General features: G+C 38.9%; 1 protein-coding gene across 1 annotated transcript in view; it reads right to left on the reverse strand.

The window, feature by feature from the left end:
- LOC124770433 (nuclear factor related to kappa-B-binding protein-like) overlaps window positions 1-15,909 on the reverse strand; it is a gene marked incomplete at both ends in the record, with an annotated part of 90,550 nt that overhangs the window by 50,416 nt on the left and 24,225 nt on the right. The window lies entirely within an intron of this gene.

A 15,909-nucleotide genomic window follows, 5' to 3' on the forward strand; every position in this document is an offset into this window, starting at 1 on the left:
AGTGCCTTGTTGGCAAACCCTACTATCAGTTCTTACCAAGTGAAACCAGGACTTATCTGGGCAGGCCATGGTTTTCTAGTTATCTAGGGTCCAACCAATATGGTCATGAGCCCAGGAAACGTGCTGCAAGCCATGTTGAGCTATTAGCAAAAGCACTCATGTCTGTCATCTGCCACCATAATCCATTAATGCCAAATTTAGCTGCATTGTCCTAACAGATATATTCATCATACATCCCACATTGATTTCTGCAGTTATTTGACACAGGGTCGCTTGTCTGTTAGTTTGAGAACTCTATGCAAACGCCACTGCTCTCAGTCGTTAAGTGAAGCCAGTCAGACGCTGCATTGTCCATGGTGAGAGGTAATGCCTTAAATCCCTGTATTCTCAGCACAATCTTGACACTGTGGATCTCAAAATACTGAACTCCCTAACGATTTCCAAAATGGAACATCCCATATGCCTAGCTCCAACTACCATTCTGTGTTCAAAGTCTGCTAATTCCTGCCGTGCAGCCATAATCATGTCAGAAACCATTTCACAAGAATCACCTGAGTAAAAATAACAGCTCTGCCAATGCATCTCCCTTTTATACCTTGTGTACATGATACTTCTGGTATCTATATATGTGCATATCACTATACCATGACTTTTGTCACATCAAGGAATAAAGTGCAAGAAATTGTAACAAAAATATGGGATGTTCCATTTTGGAAATCGTTAGGGAGTTCAGTATTTTGAGATCCTCAGTGTCAAGATTGTGCTGAGAATACAGGGATTTAAGGCATTACCTCTCACCATGGACAATGCAGCGTCTGACTGGCTTCACTTAACGACTGAGAGCAGTGGCGTTTGCATAGACACAGTACTAAAAAAGATGGAATACAGGAAAGCACGACAACAGAGAATATCATAACCTAGATTCAGGAAAGGAATAAATACAGAAAAAGTAGCATAACAGAAGGTCAAGAAAGATGCAGTCATACAGAACAGCATGACACAAAAATGCAGAGGGGCTAAGGAACAGTGGATGAATGATATATGCAGGGATACAGAAACAGATGCAAAAATAGGATGACTGATACAGCGTACAGAAAATATCAAGAAAGCACAACTCAAGTTAAGGCCTAGATCATCTGTGGTAAGAGATAAACAAGGAAACATATTACTGAAAGTATATGAAATAGCCAACAGATGGAACGAGTATTTTATGAAAGGAAAGATGAGCTGCCTATACAGATATGGCAGAACTGCAGAGAAAAATGAAAGATGAACTTTCAAAAATTATACAAACTATTGTTATGAATATGGTTCTCTTCCTGATGATTTTGTACAAAATTAAAAAAAATACTCATTCATTAAAAAAAATGGGGAATCCAGCAGACAGCTCCAATTACAGAACAATATGCCTAATTCTGCATGCAGCAAAATACTCACATCTACAACAATAAAATAGAATAATATGCAAAATAGAACTAGAAACTGAAAAAGATCTGTTTACTCAGCCACCACAGCACTCAACAGCTTATTTGAGAGAAGATTAGAATTAAATAGTGATACTTACATAGCCTTTATTTAGCTAAAACAGGCATTTCAGAGTATTAGCTGGAAGAAACTCTGCAAAATCTTGAAAGATACACACTTAGACTGGAAAGGCAGATGAACAATATTAAACATATACAAAAACCAAAGAGTGAGAATAGAAGTTAATAGTGAAAGATGTAAAGCCAAAACCAAAAAAGGTTAAGACAAGTGCTATCATTATATCCCCTTTTATTTGTTTAACTTTTTCATTGTCAAAGTTATGAGGATGGTCAAAGGAAAAAGTCCTGAGTTTAAGAGAATGGAATTCCCGACCCTAGCACAAAATTTGCATTTGATATTGCCTTAGCAGCTGATAGTAGATAACATATGCAAAATATAATTTCTCAATTTTAAGCTATTATTAACACATTTGATCTTAAGATTAATGACCATAAACCCTACATTCTAATAGCAAGAAAACACGAACTGAGGAGAAATCCTGACATCAAACTTGAAAGAAATTGATAAATTCTGTTACGTGGGAGGATCTGAAAGTAATGCAAAATAATTTTTTTTCTCCCCTGGTGCTGCAGCTGGAATGCTGAAGTTTCACAACAATACAGTATGAAGTTTGCGCTACAGAGGGTATTTTGCTTTTATGTGCAGCTCTTGTGAGAGAAGCCTGAACAACAAAACAAACATGGGGTGCATGTTATTGTTGTTAACTTGTGAAGAGCTGCAAAATGTAGTTCAATACTTGTGGGCAGAAGGGAGTAAACCAAGTGAAATTCACAGGAGCATGTGTAGCATATATGGAGACGACTGTATCAACCGCAGCTATGTCTCCAGGTAGTGGGAATTCTTCCATGGGGACAGTGCCAACCTTAGTGATTCGCCATGCTCTAGGCAGCAAGTAACAGCTGCAACACTGCACAATGTTGGCGGCATTGAGGCACCAATTTTGATCAACCACCTTGTGCAACTGCAAACCTTATGGCAGCAGTTCACCATTTCCCATGGTGAATTGTACAATATTGTTCAAAACATTAATGCTGAGAGTGTCATACATCTCCATGACAATACTTGCCCGCATGTTGCTCCTCCTGTTTGTGAGAAAATTGTCAAATTTGGGTGGGAGGTGCTCCAGCAACCACCTTACAATTTGGATCTTGCACCATCGGACTTTCATCTCCTTGGTTCCATGAAGAAATTCTTGGCAAGCCAACAGGCTGCAATAGATGCGGAAGCAAAACCAGCAGTCCACCGACAGCTATACTTGAACCAAATGGACTTCTACGAACCGGACATATTGAAATTGGTACCGTGATGGAAGAAATGTGTTGGGAAGGTTGTTGACTATGTAAAAAAGTAAGTAAAAGATGTAAGTTCATTTGTGATTTTTTAAAATTTTTTTTTATCCATCCAACTTTTTGGTAGTAAAATTACTGTGCATTACCTTCCAATCTTCCCTTGTATTTATGCACCTCAACCACAGAAGACAACAAATGCAGTATTGAAATCAGACAAAGAACCACTACAGTTAAATATGCTTTCAATGAATGAAAACAACTGATAATGCAGGATGCATTCAGTACAGAAAAAAAAAATTAAAATTTAAATTAAAAAAAAGTCATGACGTTCATCTGGAGTGTGCTCCTACATGACTATGAAGGCTGAACACTTTTGAAGACATGCAGAGAGCAGTTAAATGTAATGGAAATGTGGTTGTGGAGAAAGTTGAGGAACACCTGCGCACAAAGACAAACCAATGAAGATTTTCCGAAAGAGGTCGATGAACAGGAAATAGAAAATCACAATGGAACTACACAAAATAGGAAAAGACAACTTTTGGATATTTATTGAGACGTTATAGATTTTTAGCAGATATGATGGAAGGAAATGTTTTGGGCAAGGAAACCAATGGGAATCCAAGGGCGGGGTCAAAAATCTGTCAGACGTAACAGAATGCATAAAATTGTTAAGAGATGAAGATGACATAATAAAAAGAGGGGACAGTGGTTGCAGCAACAAGGCATAGCATTTAGAAAATGATGATGAAAATACTGGACAAACATTACAGTAATATATTACAACAGCAAATAAAGATATGACAAACATGTTACAGCAAACGGAATTGAGGTTCAAAATAAGTCATCTTTTATACATGTTGATTGTTGTCCTGACTCATATTGTCTGTATTCCAGCCAGTATTTCGCACTATCTCAACAAATACTTATTTAATTCAATATATAAGCCATTTTCCTTGCAGAAACTGAATATTCACTGTTGTGATCACATTTTGGTTTCCCGAATGAGTTTTTATTCTGCAGTGGAGTATGCACCAGCTTCAAATTTCCTGACAGATTCAAACTGTGCGTTAGACTGGAACTTGAACCTGGGACTGTTAATGGTCAGGGACAAGTACTCTACCAATTGAGATATCTATTCACAACTCATGAGCCACTATCACGGATGTAAAGCTGTAAGGGTGGGTCACGAGTCATGTGGATAACTGAATAACTACAATAATTTGCCGCAAATGGCAAAGGTTCCTGATTCGAGTCACAATTTGGCAAAGTTTTAATCTGCATGTAAAGTTCCACATTTTCACTTATTTAAACAGATTATAAGTTTCTGCTTTATAAGCATTGTGGGTCTTAAAATGAGCTACAATGCACAGGATATATAGTTTCTCTCTTTACAGTATATATGTAAGAAGCAAAAATATCATACTATTTATGTTTATCACTGCTTATGAAAAAGTTAACAATCGAGGGGATCATAATTTTCTTATTTGCTATTCACAATACAGTCCAGACATCTTACAGCAAATTAATCACCTTTGAGGTCATCTTCTGTGAAGTGTGCCAAGAAGTGACATCTACGTATATACTGTAATAATCACCACAGTCAATGCACTACAAAAACATGCCTGAAATAAGTGAAATGCCAACTGCATTTTGCTGGGTCAGTGATTACAATTACAAACACAAATACTAGTTATTTTCGACTTCTACCACAAATGAAAAAATAAAGCATAACAGTTTTACTTTGAAAGGCTATACATACACAAATTAAAAAGAGATGTGACATATGCAGTGTTGTGGGGCTATTTTTGTTGGCAGATGAAGGCTCTAGCTTAGGTGATAGCATTTAAAAGTGGTTCTTGCCTGTAAGAATGGCTTCATGGGTGAAATAGGATGTAAAATTTGAGAATGCATCAAGGAGCATGAGTAGCACAGCTGTTAATCAATCACAAAATTCTTGATCACTGAGCTGTGTGAGGAATGTGAGCAGCTGGCCAGTATTAAAACCGTTTGTAGCCTCACCAAACAATTGCCCAAGCTCCAGAGGAAGGTGTGAGATGCTATAGAGTTGTCTAAACACCACTATAACTGTGGGTGAAATAATGACTACAGGCTGATAGCAGTGTGGCTACCAGTCATAATTGAAGTTTTGAAATTTGTCAATGATATATGCTACCGACAGCAGTGTGAAAGAAGTTCTGTTCAGGACTAAATAGAATGCTAGCAACAGCCTAGGAAATGAAAAATGTGAGGATAGACACATGGCTAGATTTGTCCCTTCCCCTGAACAAATAATGTAGCCATCACCTGCCAAACAAAGCATCTACTGATGTCCTACAGTCAGGCATCATCATGTCCTATAGTCAGGTATCATCACATACTCAATAAATTACCAGGAAAAAAAAATCATTCCCACAAAGGCTGTTCAGCTGGAATAAATATTTTCATTTTATTCCTTACTATTAATTGGTTTCAGCATTTGCACAACTGTCAAGTGCGCCTATAACATAAGCCTGAACACAGTTCAAATGTACAATATCTATACAACTAAACTCACTGTTCAATAATGTAATGGGGGACAAGATGTTTGAAATCTTCAAAATATATATATATATATATATATATATATATATATATCTCTGCTTGTGTCTGTATGTGTGGATGGATATGTGCGTGTGTGCGAGTGTATACCTGTCCTTTTTTCCCCCTAAGGTAAGTCTTTCTGCTCCCGGGATTGGAATGACTCCTTACCCTCTCCCTTAAAACCCACTTCCTTTCATCTTTCCCTCTCCTTCCCTCTTTCCTGATGAGGCAACAGTTTGTTGCGAAAGCTTGAATTTTGTGTGTATGTTTGTGTATCTATCGACCTGCCAGCGCTTTCGTTCGGTAAGTCACCTCATCTTTGTTTTTTTTTATATATATATATATATATATATATATATATATATATATATATATATATATATGTGTGAATATAATAGAGGGAAACATTCCACGTGGGAAAAATATATCTAAAAAGGAAGATGATGAAACTTACCAAACAAAAGCGCTGGCAGGTCGATAGACACACAAACAAACACAAACATACACACAGAATTCTAGCTTTCGCAACCAATGGTTGCCTCGTCAGGAAAGAGGGAAGGAGAAGGAAAGACAAAAGGATATGGGTTTTAAGGGAGAGGGTAAGGAGTCATTCCAATCCCGGGAGCGGAAAGACTTACCTTAGGGGGAAAAAAGGACAGGTATACACTCGCACACACACACATATCCATCCACACATACACAGACACAAGCAGACATTTGTAAAGGCAAAGAGTTTGGGCAGAGATGACATATATATATATGATATATATGATATATATGATATATATATATATACACACACAACAAGGGAAGACAAGTAATATACAATAAGAACAAGAACCTAGTGGTTGGATGAAAACCAGCATTAGGCATGGATGCAGTCTTTCTACTATTATGTTTAGCCTGTATATGGAAGAAGTAAATAAGGAAGTAAAAGAAAGGTTCAGAAGTCTAACTCAAATTCAGAGTGAAAGAATATCAATGGTAACATTTGCTGATGACACATCTAACATCTGAAAAAGTGAGGAAGAATTATAGAAGCCAATAAATTGTCTCAATAATCTACCGAATGCTGAATATGTTTGAAAGTAAACCAAAGGAAGACAGAAGTACTATAGAACAGCAGAACTGATATGAGGGACAAACTTTAAATTCAAAACTGGGGACTACATAATGGAGAAATTCTACTATCTTGGAAGCAACATGTCTTACAATGGACGAAGCTAAAAGGCCATAAGAAGCAGACTAGCAAGGCAAAGAGGACATTCTCACCAAAGACATCTATTAGTATTTAACCTAGCCCTTAACATAAGAAAGACACTTCTCAGAATGTACATCTGAAGCACAGAACCATAAGGAAGTGATTTATGGACTGTAGGAAAACAAAACAAGAAGGGAGGAGAACCGAGTTGTTCTAGATTTTTGTGTTACATACAACTATGAGGTTAAATGGACTGATAACATAAGAAATGATAATGTCCTCCACAGAATTGGTGAGGAAACATATATGTGGGGAACATTAACAAGAAGATGGAACAGGATGATAGGACATGTATTAAGGCATCAGAGCATAACTTCCGCAAGGGCAACGTAGAGGGAAAAACCTACAGGGGGAGACAGAGATCAGATTATATACAACAAACAATATATATTGTTGGGAGCCACTCTGATCAGTTGATTGCTCGATATAGGGGGGCGGGGGGTCAAACAGTGAGGTCATCAGTCTCAACGGATTAGGGAAGGAAGATGGCTGTGTCCTTTCAAACCATCCCGGCATTTGCCTGAAATGGTTTAGGGAAATCACAGAAAAGCTAAATGAGGATGGCCGGTTGTGGGTGTGAACCATCGTCCTCCCGAATGTGAGTCCAGCATGCTAATCACTGTGCCACGTCACTCGGTGCCACTCTGATATGAATAGGTTGACACAAGAGAGGATATTGTGATGAGCCACATCAAACCTATCAGAAGGCTGCTGTCAGAAATTAGATCTCTCACAAACAAACCCCTCCCCCTACCAGGTGTACTGGTATGAAATGAGCGCTTTTTTGTGAAAATGAAACACTAATTTTGAATTGAAAAGTAAAAACATTTTATTCAAAGTACTGACCATTGCTTTCTGTACATTTTGACCACCTTTCTGGCAATTTGTGGACATCACCCCAAAAGAAATGTTCGTCTTTTGAAGCAAACCAATCACACACCCAATTTTCGACTTCTTTGTAGGAATCGAAGTGTTCTTCAGCCAATGTGTGTCCCATTGATGAAAACAAATGGTAGTCGGAAAGGGCTAAGTCTGGTGAATACGGCGGGTGGGGTAGCAGCTCCCAGCCAAGTGTTTTGATTGTATCCTGAACCAGTTTTGCTTTGTGTGCAGGTGCATTGTCGTGTAAAAAAATTACTTTGCCATGTCTTCTGGCCCATTCTGGTCTTCTTTCGATCAATGCATAGTTCAAATTGACCATTTGTTATCTGTAGTGATTAGTATTCTGAGTTTCGCTGGGTTTCAGAAGCTCATGATACACCACACCTTTCTGATCCCACCAAACACAGAGCATTGTCTTCTTTCCGAATCGACCTGGTTTTGCAGTCGATGTTGATGGTTGTCCTGGACTAACCCATGATTTTTCCCATTTAGGATTCTTAAAATAAATCCATTTTTCATCGCCAGTAACAATTCGATGCAAAACTGATTTTCTTTCATGTCTTTGAAGCAAAATTTGACAAATGATTTTTCGGTTTTCAATCTGTCTTTCATTCAATTCATTGTTGTTGTTGTTGTGGTCTTCAGTCCTGGGACTGGTTTGATGCAGCTCTCCATGCTACTCTATCCTGTGCAAGCTTTTTCATCTCCCAGTACCTACTGCAACCTACATCCTTCTGAATCTGCTTAGTGTATTCATCTCTTGGTCTCCCTCTACGATTTTTACCCTCCACGCTGCCCTCCAATACTAAATTGGTGATCCCTTGATGCCTCAGAACATGTCCTACCAACCGATCCCTTCTTCTGGTCAAGTTGTGCCACAAACTTCTCTTCTCCCCAATCCTATTCAATACTTCCTCATTAGTTATGTGATCTACCAATCTAATCTTCAGCATTCTTCTGTAGCACCACATTTCGAAAGCTTCTATTCTCTTCTTGTCCAAACTATTTATCGTCCATGTTTCACTTCCATACATGGCTACACTCCATACGAATACTTTCAGAAATGACTTCCTGACACTTAAATCAATACTGGATGTTAACAAATTTCTCTTCTTCAGGAACGCTTTCCTTGCCATTGCCAGCCTACATTTTATATCCTCTCTACTTCGACCATCATCAGTTATTTTGCTCCCCAAATAGCAAAACTCCTTAACTACTTTAAGTGCCTCATTTCCTAATCTAATTCCCTCAGCATCACCCGACTTAATTAGACTACATTCCATTATCCTTGTTTTGCTTTTGTTGACGTTCATCTTATATCCTCCTTTCAAGACACTGTCCATTCCATTCAACTGCTCTTCCAAGTTCTTTGCTGTCTCTGACAGAATTACAATGTCATCAGCGAACCTCAAAGTTTTTATTTCTTCTCCATGAATTTTAATACCTACTCCGAATTTTTCTTTTGTTTCCTTTACTGCTTGCTCAATATACAGATTGAACAACATCGGGGAGAGGCTACAACCCTGTCTTACTCCCTTCCCAACCACTGCTTCCCTTTCATGTCCCTCGACTCTTATAACTGCCATCTGGTTTCTGTACAAATTGTAAATAGCCTTTCGCTCCCTGTATTTTACCCCTGCCACCTTTAGAATTTGAAAGAGAGTATTCCAGTCAACATTCTCAAAAGCTTTCTCTAAGTCTACAAATGCTAGAAACGTAGGTTTGCCTTTCCTTAATCTTTCTTCTAAGATAAGTCGTAAGGTCAGTATTGCCTCACGTGTTCCAGTGTTTCTACGGAATCCAAACTGATCTTCCCCGAGGTTGGCTTCTACTAGTTTTTCCATTCGTCTGTAAAGAATTCGTGTTAGTATTTTGCAGCTGTGACTTATTAAGCTGATAGTTCGGTAATTTTCACATCTGTCAACACCTGCTTTCTTTGGGATTGGAATTATTATATTCTTCTTGAAGTCTGAGGGTATTTTGCCTGTTTCATACATCTTGCTCACCAGCTGGTAGAGTTTTGTCAGGACTGGCTCTCCCACGGCCGTCAGTAGTTCCAATGGAATATTGTCTACTCCGGGGGCCTTGTTTCGACTCAGGTCTTTCAGTGCTCTGTCAAACTCTTCACGCAGTATCGTATCTCCCATTTCATCTTCATCTACATCCCCTTCCATTTCCATAATATTGTCCTCAAGTACATCGCCCTTGTATAGACCCTCTATATACTCCTTCCACCTTTCTGCTTTCCCTTCTTTGCTTAGAACTGGGTTTCCATCCGAGCTCTTCATATTCATACAAGTCGTTCTCTTATCTCCAAAGGTCTCTTTAATTTTCCTGTAGGCAGTATCTATCTTACCCCTAGTGAGATACGCCTCTACATCCTTACATTTGCCCTCTAGCCATCCCTGCTTAGCCATTTTGCACTTCCTGTCGATCTCATTTTTGAGACGTTTGTATTCCTTTTTGCCTGTTTCACTTACTGCATTTTTATATTTTCTCCTTTCATCAATTAAATTCAATATTTCTTCTGTTACCCAAGGATTTCTACTAGCCCTCGTCTTTTTACCTACTTGATCCTCTGCTGCCTTCACTACTTCATCCCTCAAAGCTACCCATTCTTCTTCTACTGTATTTATTTCCCCCATTCCTGTCAATTGCTCCCTTATGCTCTCCCTGAATCTCTGTACAACCTCTGGTTCTTTTAGTTTATCCAGGTCCCATCTCCTTAAATTCCCACCTTTTTGCAGTTTCTTCAGTTTTAATCTACAGGTCATAACCAATAGATTGTGGTCAGAGTCCACATCTGCCCCTGGAAATGTCTTACAATTTAAAACCTGGTTCCTAAATCTCTGTCTTACCATTATATAATCTATCTGATACCTTTTAGTATCTCCAGGGTTCTTCCATGTATACAACCTTCTTTCATGATTCTTAAACCAAGTGTTAGTTATGATTATGTTGTGCTCTGTGCAAAATTCGACCAGGCGGCTTCCTCTTTCATTTCTGTCCCCCAATCCATATTCACCTACTATGTTTCCTTCTCTCCCTTTTCCTACACTCGAATTCCAGTCACCCATGACTATTAAATTTTCGTCTCCCTTCACAATCTGAATAATTTCTTTTATTTCATCATACATTTCTTCAATTTCTTCGTCATCTGCAGAGCTAGTTGGCATATAAACTTGTACTACTGTAGTAGGTGTGGGCTTCGTATCTATCTTGGCCACAATAATGCGTTCACTATGCTGTTTGTAGTAGCTTACCCGCATTCCTATTTTCCTATTCATTATTAAACCTACTCCTGCATTACCCCTATTTGATTTTGTGTTTATAACCCTGTAGTCACCTGACCAGAAGTCTTGTTCCTCCTGCCACCGAACTTCACTAATTCCCACTATATCTAACTTCAACCTATCCATTTCCCTTTTTAAATTTTCTAACCTACCTGCCCGATTAAGGGATCTGACATTCCACGCTCCGATCCGTAGAACGCCAGTTTTCTTTCTCCTGATAACGACATCCTCTTGAGTAGTCCCCGCCCGGAGATCCGAATGGGGGACTATTTTACCTCCGGAATATTTTACCCAAGAGGACGCCATCATCATGTAATCATACAGTAAAGCTGCATGCCCTCGGGAAAAATTACGGCTGTAGTTTCCCCTTGCTTTCAGCCGTTCGCAGTACCAGCACAGCAAGGCCGTTTTGGTTATTGTTACAAGGCCAGATCAGTCAATCATCCAGACTGTTGCCCTTGCAACTACCGAAAAGGCTGCTGCCCCTCTTCAGGAACCACACGTTTGTCTGGCCTCTCAACAGATACCCCTCCGTTGTGGTTGCACCTACGGTACGGCTATCTGTATCGCTGAGGCACGCAAGCCTCCCCACCAACGGCAAGGTCCATGGTTCATGGGGGGGATTCAATTCATGTGGCACCCATTTTCCACATTTTTGGATCTTTCCCATAGCTTTCAAACTGTCAGAAATTGTTTGTTGTACAAGATTTAGCATTGCTGCCATTTGCTTCTGACTCAAAGTATCATCTTCATCCAATATTGCTTGCAATTCGGTGTCTTCGAATTTTTTTGGTGGTCTTCGACATTCTTCATTTCTTACATCAAAATCATTATTTCTGAACCACTGAAACCATCTTTTGCATGTTGCTTCTGATAGAGCATGATCATCATATGCCTCGACAAGCATTCGATGCGACTCTGCAGCACTTTTTTTTCAAATGAAAACAAAAAATTAATGCTTTCCACAAATCATCACTTTCTGGTACAAAATTCAACATTGTTGTTGTTGTTGTTGTTGTGGCCTTCAGTCCTGAGACTGGTTTGATGCAGCTCTTCATGCTACTGTATCCTGTGCAAGTTTCTTCATCTCCCAGTACCTATTGCAGCCTACATCCTTCTGAATCTGCTTAGTGTATTCATCTCTTGGTCTCCCTCTATGATTTTTACCCTCCACGCTACCCTCCAGCACCAAATAGCTGATCCCTTGATGCCTCAGAACATGTCCTACCAACCGATCCCTTCTTCTAGTCAAGTTGTGCCACAAACTCCTCTTCTCCCCAATTCTATTCAATACCTCCTCATTAGTTATGTGATCTACCCATCTAATCTTCAGCATTCTTCTGTAGCACCACATTTCGAAAGCTTCTATTCTTTTCTTGTCTAAACTATTTATCGTCCATGTTTCACTTCCATACATGGCTACACTCCATACAAATACTTTCAGAAACGACTTCCTGAAACTTAAATCAATACTCGATGTTAACAAACTTCTCTTCTCCAGAAACGCTTTCCCTGCCATTGCCAGTCTACATTTTATATCCTCTCTACTTCGACCATCATCAGTTATTTTGCTCCCCAAATAGCAAAACTCATTTACTACATTAAGTGTCTCATTTCCTAATCTAATTCCCTCAGCATCACCCGATTTAATTCGACTACATTCCATTACCCTCATTTTGCTATTGTTGATGTTCATCTTATCCCCTCCTTTCAAGATACTGTCCATTCCGTTCAACTGCTCTTCCAAGTCCTTTGCTGTCTCTGATAGAATTACAATGTCACCGGCAAACCGCAAAGTTTTTATTTCTTCTCCATGGATTTTAATACTTACTCCGAACTTTTCTTTTGTTTCCTTTACTGCTTGCTCAATATAGAGATTGAATAGCATCGGGGAGAGGCTACAACCCTGTTTCACTCCCTTCCCAACCACTGCTTCCCTTTCATGCCCCTCGACTCTTATAACTGCCATCTGCTTTCTGTACAAATTGTAAATACCCTTTTGTTCCCTGTATTTTACCCCTGCCACCTTCAGAATTTGAAAGAGGGTATTCCAGTCAACATTGTCAAAAGTTTTCTCTAAGTATACAAATGCTAGAAACGTAGGTTTGCCTTTTCTTAATCTTTCTTCTAAGATAATTCGTAGGGTTAGTATTGCCTCAGGTGTTCCAACATTTCTACGGAATCCAAACTGATCTTCCCCGAGGCCAGCTTCTACCAGTTTTTCCATTCGTCTGTAAAGAATTCGCGTTAGTATTTTGCAGCTGTGACTTATTAAACTGATAGTTCGGTAATTTTCACATCTGTCAACACCTGCTTTCTGTGGGATTGAAATTACTACATTCTTCTCGAAGTCTGAGGGAATTTCGCCTGTCTCATACATCTTACTCACCAGATGGTAGAGTTTTGTTAGGCCTGGCCCTCCCAAGGCTGTCAGTAGTTCTATTGGAATGTTGTCTGCTCGCGGGGCCTTGTTTCGACTTAGGTCTTTCAGTGCTCTGTCAAACTCTTCACGCAGTATCATATCTCCCATTTCATCTTTATCTACCTCCTCTTCCATTTCCATAATATTGTCCTCAAGAACATCACCCCTGTATAGACCCTCTATATACTCCTTCCACCTTTCTGCTTTCCGTTCTTTGCTTAGAACTGGGTTTCCATCTGAGCTCTTGATATTCATACAAGTGGTTCTCTTTTCTCCAAAGGTCTCTTTAATTTTCCTGTAGGCAGTATCTATCTTACCCCTCTTGAGATAAGCCTCTACATCCTTACATTTAGCCTCTAGCAAATCCTGCTTAGCAATTTTGCACTTCCTATCGATCTTATTTTTGAGACGTTTGAATTTCTTTTTGCCTGCTTCACTTACTGCATTTTTATATTTTCTCCTTTCATCAATTAAATTCAATATATCTTCTGTTACCCAAGGATTTCTACTATCCCTTGTCTTTTTACCTACTTGATCCTCTGCTGCCTTCACTACTTCATCCCTCAGAGCTACCCATTCTTCTTCTACTGTATTTCTTTCCCCCATTCCTGCCATTTGTTCCCTTATGCTCTCCCTGAAACTCTGTACAACCTCTGGCTCTTTCAGTTTTTCCAGGTCCCATCTCCTTAAATTCCCACCTTTTTGCAGTTTCTTCAGTTTTAATCTACTCGCCACTGTTAACACGATGAAAACATATGATGATGTTTGTTCCATGACTTGATGTATACTAAATATCTTTGGCAGATTAAAAAAAAAAAAAAAAAAATTAAGGCTCGTTCACAACAAATGTATCCTATTGACACATTTGTATCTTAACCTTAACGCTCATTTCATACCGGTACACCTGGTATTCTCCTAGCCATTCCCCCTAAAACACACACACACACACACACACACACACACACACACACACATATACACAGAGTAAAATCCTGCTTTCAAACTTTTCAAGGGACTTCCAAAAAATGGTGTAAAATAACATTTTAAGCTGTAAAAGTTACATACAGGACCCCTGCATTTTTGCACCTTATGTAAGTGTACATAATAGGCATCAAAATAGTCTTGTCGGGAACTTGTTTGTTGCCTAAGAAAAAGCGCTGATGTAACAGGAACTGATAACTGTCTGGTAAGCAGAAACATTTGACTCAATTTCATACATCATAATCAATGTTTGTGGAAAGCCAGCAGCTGTCATTCATTATTTAAATGATGAAACACTGCACCAATTACATATTTTTTCATGCTTATTACACTGCATTTTGAGAATTTTTTCTCATTGTCAAGTGTAAATATTTACGTAAGTATTTTGTGTGATGTTTGCATATGTGTTGTTCTGCGTCTCTTGAACTGTAGTCGTGTTTTTGAGGTTACCCTGTACTGTGCCTCCTCAGTTCTATACAAAACCACACACACGCAAACTATCTCTCACACTGTTTGTTGTATAACATCACAAAAAATACATACATAAATACTGCACTTGACAATGAGAATAAATTCTTGAAAAACGTCTTGCTCAGCATGAAAAAATCCACAATTGGCACTGTGTTTCAACTAAAAACATTTTAGCAATGTAAAGTGAATTAAGGAGTCAGCTAGCATTACAAGCGGTCAAAAGACAAAATACGCTAAATATGGTTCGACAGAGGTGTGACGATGATTACAACAAACACAAAACTGCGTATGCACTGTAGAGACAGTTTGGAAATGGTTGTAACTGGTCATGATGTCTTTATTCGGACGAGCCTAGTTACTCTCAGCAGCCACCATGCAGAGTAGAGTTTGGCAGTGACAGGAACCATGGTACAAATTGTTACAACTTTTACATGTTTACTGGTTTAAATCCACTGAGAAGAGCACCTTGGTGTCAAGAAACTTAACCATGTAATGTTTGTTAACACTACTTGACGGCCAGCACCATTTATCGTCAGTTTTTTTCTCCATGAACATTTTTCCATAACGTGTAAATTTCAGGAAAATTATAAATATGTTGATGCAAAATCGGGTGAAAATTAACATTGTGGACATAGGAAATTTCACCAGAGCAATAAAAAATGTCTTAAACGGCAGGAAAACATTAAATCTGAGTAGATTTTGGGCCCAGTGTCAAAGTGAGTGGATCAGTACAGCTGGTGCTGACAGCACAACACAAGCAGAATTAACTGATGACCAACACGCTGACATGGTGACGTGAACAACTGTCGAGAACAGCAGCGATGATGGCGACAACAAAGACAATGAACATATGACTCGACTATAACATACAGATGCTAAAAATACATTTGATATAGACTTTCAACAATGAAAAAAGCTCTAGGTCTACCACAATAGATATTTTGTGGATTAGGAAATGGTGGAACATAGCGGCAAAACCAAACTTCTTCTCTGCTAAGCATAAGGACATTGCAGACTTTTTTCATCTTGCTTGAGATGTGTCCTGCTTAAGGTGTGTGATTTCTCATGTTACAGATAGTTAAGTGCAAATCAGTTGCATTGATTTCAGTACTGTAATAAGGTACGTACAGACGTTAAACTTTCAGTCACAGTAACACTATACTACCATATGAAGCAGACATATTT

The sequence above is a fragment of the Schistocerca piceifrons genome, unplaced genomic scaffold (assembly GCF_021461385.2).
Source record: "Schistocerca piceifrons isolate TAMUIC-IGC-003096 unplaced genomic scaffold, iqSchPice1.1 HiC_scaffold_832, whole genome shotgun sequence".
Classification (NCBI taxonomy): domain Eukaryota; kingdom Metazoa; phylum Arthropoda; class Insecta; order Orthoptera; family Acrididae; genus Schistocerca; species Schistocerca piceifrons.